Source organism: Montipora capricornis, chromosome 6 (genome assembly GCF_036669925.1).
Source record: "Montipora capricornis isolate CH-2021 chromosome 6, ASM3666992v2, whole genome shotgun sequence".
Taxonomy (NCBI): domain Eukaryota; kingdom Metazoa; phylum Cnidaria; class Anthozoa; order Scleractinia; family Acroporidae; genus Montipora; species Montipora capricornis.
In genome coordinates this window covers 51,498,985-51,506,484 of record NC_090888.1, presented here as the reverse complement: position 1 = coordinate 51,506,484, position 7,500 = coordinate 51,498,985, and the positions used below count along the sequence as shown (strand labels likewise).

Genomic DNA, 7,500 nt, shown 5'->3' with positions numbered 1-7,500 from the left:
GTATGAGGGCCGTACGCATTAGCGCGAGCAGGGCCGGAAAAAGCCGTACGGCCCTATTGGGAACACGTACTGCTCCGTGCGATGAAATTTTAGGGGATTTCGTCGCTTTTAAACATCCAAGTAATTTACAGTCAGAAAAGCAAATGCAAACAGCATATTAGATAAACTTCCTGTGCAGAATTTTCTTTTTTATTTTGTACTAACTTCATCTTCTGATCATGAGTGCTAATAAATAGTGTAAAGAGCCCATATGATAAAATGGTTATTGACTGAGTGGGAGGGCCTGACAGGAAAATATTTGGCCCGAGGGTACGCCAACTTCGGGCCAAATATTTTCCCGTCCGGCCCTCCCACTCAGTCAATAAGTACATATAATAACATTCTCTTTCCATTGCCTCGTCATCAACTTGAACGTATAGAAAATAGCTGTAAGAGAACTAAGTACTACCAGACTCATAGATGTAAACACGTTAATCTTAAGATCTCAGTTTCAAACCTGGCTTCCAAAAAATATCCTAGATTGTTTGTAATGAACTCTGTGCAGACATCTCGAAGTTGATTAGCATTATACAATAAGGAAAACTCCAGAATCTGGGTTACATTTTTCAAGGTGACTGTAAAAAGGAAAAACACGTTTTGTTAGAAAATATCAAAATCCTGTCCTTTATCTCATTCTCATCTCCAAAAACTGATATTCTTTTGGTCAATATCGAAGATAAGACTTGACTTGTGTTAATTGTTAATTTCAGTTTACAGTGTCCCCAATTTGTGCTCCAGCGCTAGAACGACTAACGACACCTAAATAAAGTTACTTTACTTTCCTTTACTTTTTACTTTTTATTATATGTACGTACTTACTAAGATTTGAAATCGCAACCTCGCAAATTTCCTTCAGTCGGTAAATAAGCAACTGCGGATAAACATTGATCAGAACGTCAAATTACAGTAAAGCAATTGAGGAGTGACGGTAATCTCCGTTGTGTTAAAGGCAGTTCAAGGAAGTTTCATCACACACAATGGCGTGATCGCGAGGAGTAGGGGAGTCTCAAAGGGGTGTCATGTGGCTCAAGCAGGCTGTTCACTATACCACAGAATACTTGCATTGTGAAATTTGTAAACGGTATCAGACAAATTGAATGAATGCTATTGTAAATCACAACAATCTTCCTTTATTGGAAACAGATTACCAGACAACCTGCAAGACTCCAACCCGTTTCAGATTAATTTTTGTTTTCCTACGTTTCCTAAGAATTTCATCGAAAAAAAGGACAACTTGGTATCAAGGCGCAGACATTACAACAGCTCTCGAAAAATGGTTCATAAAACAACGCTATAAGAGAGCTGCGTTTACGCCAATCCAATGAAATTAAAGGTTGGAAAAAGAACTGTGTCCCAAAAATGCACCTAATAGCCAATTTCCGAGTTCATGTCTGCCTTCTCTTCAAGGCGAGTCTCAGTGCGAAGTTTTTGTGATGGTAATTAGTTCTACTTTACATATGAATGAAAACTAATTTTCATAAGAAAAACTTCGCACATAGACTCCCTTTGAAGGGGAGGCAGACATGAACTCGGAAATGGCCCATTAGGTTACGGTAAATGCAACTGCATTATCGAAAAACCTTAAATAACAATGACCACAACTAGGTTTTCTGAACCGGCGAGTGTGAGCAACCCCAGCAAACCACTGTTTTAACGAAAACCGCTGGTCAGCAACCTGGTTCTGGTCATTGCTGTCTAAGGTCTTCCTGTATTATCCTTACTAAAGGAGCAGCATTTGGGGGACACCTTGTGACGTAAATTGTCTGTGCTCCGAGACACGAGGGAAGGATAGCAAGAGGACACTTCGTGACCCTAATTGAAATCGGTGTGCATCTAACTACTTGCACTACCGGACATATCTACTCTATCTGCATGGAATGCACTTGTAAAAACTTCGCATTCGCCTTAGCTTGTCAATGCAACTGATCGTACAGATCTTTATTATATACATACTGAGATTTACTCATGCACTGAAAAGGCGGTTCCCAAGCTGGTCTAAGAACCCAACAGCCAATCAAATGGCGCGCATCGCTTTTTTCCACGTGTGAGGAAAACGATACGTCCAATCAGGCACCGCGTATCATGTTTTTTGACGTGTGAGCCGTAACAAAGTGATTTTCGTTCAGCTGGCAGTGTTTCGCTTTTTAAAGAAATCTTAAGCCTTTGCAAGTGTTGATGCTTAAACACATGAACGAGAAAAGGTTCGTTGATCACGATACTTCGGTCGAAGATTACGTGGAAAGTCTCGAAAACAAGAACGCGAAAGAGAAAACGAAACGAGATGTGAAATTGGTGGAAATATGTTTGAGAAACGGAAAGAGCGACGAGCGAGAAGTGCAAACATAGAGGCCGCAGAATTAAACAAGCACCTTGGCGGAGTTTATTCGTTCTGTGAGACGTAAAGACGGAGAGGATTATGACCCTTCAAGTTTAAGATGCCTTGTTTTAAGTACCGAGAGACATTCGAAATAATATTCTCACATTCTTTGCTTTCTTTAATGTCAAATTTCTGACACAAATTTAAGCTTACCATCGATCTCAGACGTCCCTGGACAAGGGCTTTTTATAAGCCCACTTCACGGACTGTTGATTTCAGTCTGCGGTTGAAAAATTCTGATCACGTGATAACATTTTTTGTGGCTCTGCGGTTTTGAAAATACCGACCACGTGGCGCTAGTCTTTCGTTCTTCCCACGGCCGACAATAGAAAAAAAAACCTGAAGAAAAGTTTCCACCTGCTTCTTAATTTCTCGGACAAGGCTTTTCCTGGGTTACCCGTAATAGCTTCGGCCGGTTTTACTCGCCGTCAACATCGTTTCGCGTTTTTCTCTTTGGAAAGAGCAACAGAAAATAGCGTCATGAGATCAGTATTTTCGAAACCGCAGAGCCACAAAAAATTTTATCACGTGATTAGAATTTTCTAACCGAAGACTGAAATCAACGGTTCGTGAAGTGGGCTGACGTTTACGGACGTCTGACATCGATAGTATGTCATAATCTTTGCATGAGTTTTTGACTTGAAGTCGTGTAACAGAGTTTTGTCTTGGTTTGTCATTAAAGACAATAAACAAGAATTTAAATCTCAGTATGTATATAATAAACACAATACCACAAGGAAAGTGCTTTATACAGTATTTACGCACTCGTTGTTTTTGTATCAGAAATCTCACTCGTTCGCTGCGCCAACTGCTCGTGGTACGTCAACAACTCGTGCGTAAATACCATACGCCCGCACTTTCCATGAAGTTTTCTCTATTTTACTCATACGGTGTCTATCGCCGTTCTTCAGAATGGTATTGCAAATGGTAGCATGCTGCTATGCATACCTGATCCGCCACAATAAGGACCCGACCAAGCAACTCTAAGTCTGCTCTATCTGAAGTTAAAAATGATAAATAAAATTAAATCAACCCCGTTTTAATGGCCTAGTCTCCTATAGCCCAGTGGTAGAGCAACCGAAGAAGCAATCGGAACGTAGTTGACGATTCCCGCAAAGGGGCATTTTTTTTCCGAATATCTCCGCGTCGCCATCGTAAACGTTAATGCCAAAAAACAAGAAAATCATTGCCTAAAAGACGAAAAATAATCATGCTGCACATTCGGCACATATGCTTGCTGCACTCTGCCCAACAACGACGTGAAATCACCAAGTTTGAAGTTTTAACCACCACGTGAGCGTACAAAAACAAACCTTTCATTCCGGCTATATTTTAATCTGAAACTGTTCGTACCAATTTATTTTTAGGATACTTGGCGCACACTGTATCACGTCAACGAGATCATGGACTAATCGTGAGAAACTTACGATAGCTCAAAGTTATATTTTGAGGTGACGTTTTCGTCGATGACGACGTCGTAGAATTTAAAATCCCCATTACATTCTTAATTTACGGGGGTGACACTGGTCATCTCTTTTGTCACGTGCGCAGGCTGAAATGGCACATTTTTAATTTTTAAAATTTCACTCTCAACAGTAAAACGGGGCAACTTTCATCTCAACCTAGCCTAAGGGTCTATAAGCAATTGCAAAAAGAGTTGAGAAACTCACTGCTACACAACCGTACAATGCGTGTCATTCAAGTCAGCGCACCACCAACCCCCCCTCCCCCAAACAAAGTTGTTTTCATCTCCAATTGCCATTCAAACTAACGGGTATCAACATTGAGAAAAGGGGGGAGGGAGGGAAAGGAAGGGCGTTAGGACTTTTCTTTTGAACTGGAAAAGGGATTTTAGGAAGAATTAGGGAATTTTAGATTCAGTGTCTCAACCTTTTTGCAACTGCTTATAGCTTCCGCGTGTTTCCTGCAGCCCAGCAGTGGACCATTCGAACAGGTAATTGGACACTTACAGGTCTCACTATCGTGCAGGAGCAATCGGGGTTTTTTTTTTCTCAACTATCCTCGGATCATCATCGAAACATACATTTTCTCAAAGCAGGTTATTATCGTATTCTCGTGATTGCACTAGAACGGAAACGGAATGAGGTTAATTAGGGTGAGACTTCAATCTCATACCAGTTTCAATCGAACCGCGAGAGCACGAATAAGGTCTAGTCATTTAAACATGCAAAGAAACAGGCGCCATAATATTCTCAACGAATATACAAAACACGATGACACTTACTTTGAATTCGCCCCGCTTGTCCAGTGTAAAGAAAATCGAGCATTACCTCCAGAGTGTCGGCTGAAAATGGCAACTTGATGGTCTTACAGTGCCCGCTGGCCTTTAAAAGGAAATTCAGAAGCGCATATTACAAAATGAATCACTGCAACCCTTTCAATTCAGCTTTGTTTGTGATTATTGTGGCATGATCGTGGATCGTGGAATTTCTCAATTGATCTTTTGGAGCCATTTCCTAACGACGACGTTATGGTCTTTCAAATCTAAAGTTATTTCACGACAAAGACCAAATAATGTGGGACAGTTCAAATGTTATTCGTACACACAACATTTGTATTAACACCGAATGGAATCACTCTCTTATCAAAAACGTCCACTTTAATTAACCCCTCCCTCGTCAGAGTGATACTCGTAGATTTTACTCCGTTTAAGGACGGTGTCTACTAATTCAAAGGTATTTTTGCGCGGTTTACTGACTATGCGGGAAAAGCAGATCTTAACAAGTGTTATTGAAATCTAAAAATAAAATTGGGGGTAACCACGCATTTTTCGAAGATAACTTTAAAATCAACAATATTCGCAATGTATGGCGTTCTTTTCCAAATTAAAAGCTTCATTATCTCTGAAAAATGCGTGGTTACCCCCAATTTTCTTTTTGGATACCAAGAGCAATTGCTAAGTTCTGTTTTCTCCGCATAGTTTTGAACCGCGCAAAATATCCCTGTATCAATAAGCACCGCCGATAGGAAATCCGAGTATCTCGAGATGCGCAGAACGTATGCGCAATAACAATAGTAGGCACCGTCCTCTACGCCAAACGATTTTACTCGTCGATAGGGTGCGGCTGCAGGACTGAAGGGTTAAAGACCACCTTCGGGGTTCGCCAATCAAAAAAAAGCTGTAGCCATATCACCATCTTCTTTACAACATGCTCTATTATGTACTTGGGTCGTGCAGATTCATTACACACCACACGCATGACCGCCTCAAGGAAAGCTTTCACTAAAACTGTCAGTGCAACGATTAAAAAACAGTTCTCTTTACCTCCAACCAGTCACTGGCCCACATGCTTCGAAAGTAATCTGTCAAAAATCATGAGCCAATCAGATTGCAGTATTTCACAATGATTGCTGTAACTTTATTAGCTAGGGCAGTGACTTGAACTGAACCTACCAAGTCCTGCCACAAGAATACACTTATGGCACTGCAACTCAGTTCCATCTTCACAAACGATCACAACATCGTACAGGTCTGGACTGAAAAGAGGAAGCCAAACGTATACTGAGCAAGGATTGGGAAGGCAAAATACATAAATGGGCCTATGACCCCTGACTTTCAAAAGTTATGGGCCATATTTGTATAAGTATGGGCCATTGAAGTCATGGGGTGGGTCAGATGACAGGGAATACAGTATTGATAAGAACAATTCGTGGAAGCAGTACAGTATTTTTACTGTGGTTAATGAGTACCTCCGGCCTTTAGAGTCCTCACCGGCCCGATGAGGATAAGTAGTACGTAATGAGTACCTACTTACATTTCATTTCATTTAGTATTTCTCAGTTACATTTAATATATGATATCTAACCCTGTCCCAGTCTCACTCTTAAAAAGAACATGTTATTATAAAATTCAACTCAAGAGCTGTGTTAAAAACTGTGATAACAACTGTTAACAACTGTGGGAAAAACTGTTTACACTGACTGAGTTTATCAGTCGTATCGGTGTTATCATTTTTGCGATCCATCTTAGCGGACTGGGCGTTATAAAAAACTTAAAAGTCTTGTTTGTTCTTGACCACCTACTTTTGGAACTTTCTTCGGGGGCATTATGATGAAAATGCAAATGAATTCTTATTCGTTCCGGTGAAAACGGCGAAAAACAGAATGGCTCGACAGAACCTCGTTTGCGAGCTGACAGCGAGGAGAGGTCTGGGGACGAAAATAAGCGAACATGAAGGAAACAAAGACACAGGTCGATATTTCATGTTTTCATTTGACGTAATTTAAGACAAAGATTGAAGTGCATGACACCTTTTTGTTGTGGAATAATAAATCTCTGTATGCTCGCAAAATATCCGCGCGTATTATATGTTGACCATCGAATAAGATGTATTTACACGACTAGGGCGCATAGTCGGCCCCGTTGCGCATGGCGCAAGGCCTACCCAATCCCTGACTGGGTTGTGAGCATATACTTAAAATGTCATAAAAAGAAATAGATAGAGATATAGTCAAATGGACAACATCGAATCACACGGAATTTTCGTGAACTCTGAGTTTATCGGCTGGAGAGGAGCGAAAACGCTACCCTAATATACTTGGTGCTCAAAAAAGGTTAGAGAAATTGGGAGTGGGGTAGGGTCAGGTGCATGTACAGGTGGTACATGTATCTCCCCACCCTAGTGAATTTTTCGTTTTGATGTGTCAGTACTAACTGTGACATTTTGCCATAGTTTAAGAGGTACATTAGCACGAGCATTTTACACTTCCAACGGTTTTTTGCACAAGCTATTGATAAGCGCGAACGCGATAATCATTAGCAAATCTTGTCTACGTGAAATGATCTTTAGTGTGAAATAGCCCATTTCCGAGTTGCTGTTTGCCTCGGTTTCAAAGCGAGTCCTGGTGCACAACGATTCAAATAAAAATGAGTGATGTCTTTTCACGCAAATCAAACTCATTATCATTTGAATGGTTCAGCACCAAGACTGGTTTTGAACCAGAGGCAAACAGCAATTCGGAAATGGCCTATTGATCTACTTCTCGTATCACTGCAGAGTGATTAGGGAACAAGGAACCTAATGTATAAAATGCACCATTTCTCCTAAATCACTGTCTTCTCA

General features: G+C 40.7%; 1 pseudogene; it reads right to left on the bottom strand.

The window, feature by feature from the left end:
- The window catches only part of LOC138054096 (inhibitor of Bruton tyrosine kinase-like), a 37,593-nt pseudogene that overhangs the window by 15,348 nt on the left and 14,745 nt on the right, over positions 1-7,500 (bottom strand).